The sequence below is a fragment of the Lichenostomus cassidix genome, chromosome 5 (genome assembly GCF_008360975.1).
Source record: "Lichenostomus cassidix isolate B80296 chromosome 5, HeHo_3.0, whole genome shotgun sequence".
Taxonomy (NCBI): domain Eukaryota; kingdom Metazoa; phylum Chordata; class Aves; order Passeriformes; family Meliphagidae; genus Lichenostomus; species Lichenostomus cassidix.
Genome location: NC_139486.1, coordinates 2,876,309 through 2,878,972, shown reverse-complemented (window position 1 = coordinate 2,878,972; position 2,664 = coordinate 2,876,309). Strand labels below are relative to the sequence as shown.

Sequence of the window (2,664 nt, the reverse complement as noted above, 5' to 3'; positions counted from 1 at the left end):
GCAGGAGATTGGATCCATCAAACCTTTGCTCTGATTAGCTTTTCCTACATGTCTTTGACAAAAGTATTTCAATTTTGTAGGATCAGGCCAGGGGAGCCTTGGTAGTTGTTCTGACCCAGGCAAGTAGTAGTTTTCAGCTGAAGTAATTCAGAGCATTTCCATTGCCTTCTCCAGAGCCTCACTTGCTCATCAGATGAATGTGGAGTCCAGATCTGATCTGCTGTTTGCCAGGTGGGAAGGCTGACAGTGATCTTTTATTTTGAAGTGAAAAAAAAAATGCAGGTGACAATGTTTTCTTAGGGTTGGATTTATCTTGCCAAAGACAGGTGTCTTGAAGTCATGGAATAAGTTGCCCTCTGGAAATGCATCTCTCTGCTGGGTGCTCAGGGAGCTAAAATGACTGGCTCAGGGCTGAGGCTGCCTCTCAGGTGGATAGAGTTAGGTAAGATGAATCCTGCCATGTGATGTGCACAAGGTATCGTGTATCAGCTCCCCAGCTTCTAGATGTGCTGCCAGATCACTGCAAATGTTTGTGCCTTGCTGGCAGAGACCTCAGGTAGGTTCTTCACCAGCTAAATCCAGCTGGAAGACAAGAATTTCATGCTAATCTGAGGGAAAAAGCCCGTGGGGTGCAGTTAATATCTGGAGTATGGGATGAGATTTGCCTTTCAGAGCTTCAGATAGCACAATGAGAGGTATCTGTTCCTGCACTTGGAATCCCAGAATGGTTTGGGTTGGAAGGGACCTTAGAGATCATCTCATTCCACTTGTCACATTTTGGCATCAGTGCAGGGAAGCAGCCCTGTCTAATGGGATTATTCCTGCTGATTTGGGCAGTCCAAAGTCAAAGGATCAAGTCTCGCAGATGGACACTTGTGCTCCATGGTTGGTGACTTGGGTGGTGATGATGTGGGGTTTTACCCTGGGTGTAAATCTGTCACCTTCCCTGGGGGGTTGATTCAAGCAGGAGATTACCCAATATCAGAAGAAAAAATAATCTCAAATCAGGGTGAGAAGAGATAAATCAATTCATCATCAGCATCCATATATCAACATGATTTTACTTAATGGCATCCAGCCCGACAGACAGTACTTGGTCTCAGTAATAATAATTAGGAATCAGAGAACTTATTGAGGACCATGTCCTGAATTTCTCAAATCTTTTCAAAAATATGACTATTTTTCAGATGTTTGAGGCTCTAAAAGCTGAAACACCAGCAGATGGAGACAAACCCTGTTATCAGACCAGACCAGTTGAGCAGGACCTGTAGGATTCACAGCTTTTCTATAGGAAGATGAGCAGGAAACCTGAAGGAACAACACCTTCTGAGAAATGTTGAGTGCTATTGTTGTCTGCATATGTTTAATAGTATGAACATAGGGAGAAAATAATTTCCCTTAAATATATAATCTCTTGGTACTGTACTAAGTGTTTATTTGGCCTGAAATAAAATGTTCCATTTATTTTTGGTAGGTTACATATACATGGAGATGTGTGTATGCATAAACCACTTTAGAAATGCACTTATGCCAACAGTTTTAAAAATTCATTTCAGATGAACAATCAGAACATTTTTTAAAAAGGTTCTTACAAATATTCTTGCCTTCTTCGGATTTTATTTTGTTTTTATGGAGGGTAAATTTCAGCTGGGCTTGATACAATATACTTTTAGGTATGACCACTCTAAAACTGTGTTTACTGGTAACTGGAATAGCTATTTGAAACATTTTAATCAGATTGAATTATAGTGGTTGTCCTCAAGTATGATGGCAACACAGACCTCCACAGGTAAGATAATTTATTGCCATTTGAAAATAAATTAAAATAATGAAGAAAGTGCATCATAAAAACTTTATTAAGGTATAAATGGCAGAAGATACTGTGCCTCATGTTGCTGTTTTGCTAATTTTGCTTTGCAGATGACACACAGTAAAGTCATAAGTGGATCCAGAACTATTTTGCTTCCATGAAATGCAAAAGAAAATGTTTCCTTGCTGTCCATAGCACCTTTTCTTCATTGGCCAGAGAGGTTGATTTTTTACTCCATTGTCCTTTGCAGGGAGGTGAACTGGAGGGGTTGACACAACTGATACAAGCAGAGCTGAGATTCAAAACCCAAACCCAACCCATGCTCTGGGGCTGATGGTTGTGGGGTTGTTGTCTTACCTGGAGGAAAGCTCTTGAACAGAGTGCAGACATCATTTTATAGCACGAACCCCAACAGAAAACACATGCAGGGGGATAGGCCTGTAAAAACCATCCTTTAATTAATTGTCTAAATAGAAATGAATGTGGATGCCTTCAAATGCACTGCAACTATAGATAAAACCAGTAGGAAAAATCTCTGGGAGGGCTCAAGAAAGATTTTCTCTTTCCATTCTTTGGAACAAATATACTTTTGATCATTTTGACTGGAATAAGTATAGACCAGTAGTAAAAGGGGAAGACAGAACCTTGAGAGTTGATCTGTCCCTCTACCTCAAGGCAAGATTTGCCAGGTCTGAGCCATTCCTGGTGACAGGAGTGTCTGTAACTCCTTGACTAATTTACTCCAGTTCTCACCTGTCCTTCCTCTTAGGAAACGAGTCTAATGTTTGACCTATATCCTCCTTGCTGCAATTTAAACCCATTATTTCTTGTCTTATACCCAGTGGATGTGGAGA

General features: G+C 40.6%; 1 long non-coding RNA gene across 1 annotated transcript; it reads left to right on the top strand.

The window, feature by feature from the left end:
* Nucleotides 1-457: 457 nt before the first annotated feature.
* Nucleotides 458-2,170, top strand: LOC146435777 (uncharacterized). The gene is made up of 3 exons (XR_014852380.1): nucleotides 458-556; nucleotides 1,188-1,335; nucleotides 1,921-2,170. It is a non-coding gene; the product is annotated as an uncharacterized LOC146435777 (long non-coding RNA).
* The last annotated feature ends 494 nt before the right edge of the window (nucleotides 2,171-2,664 follow it).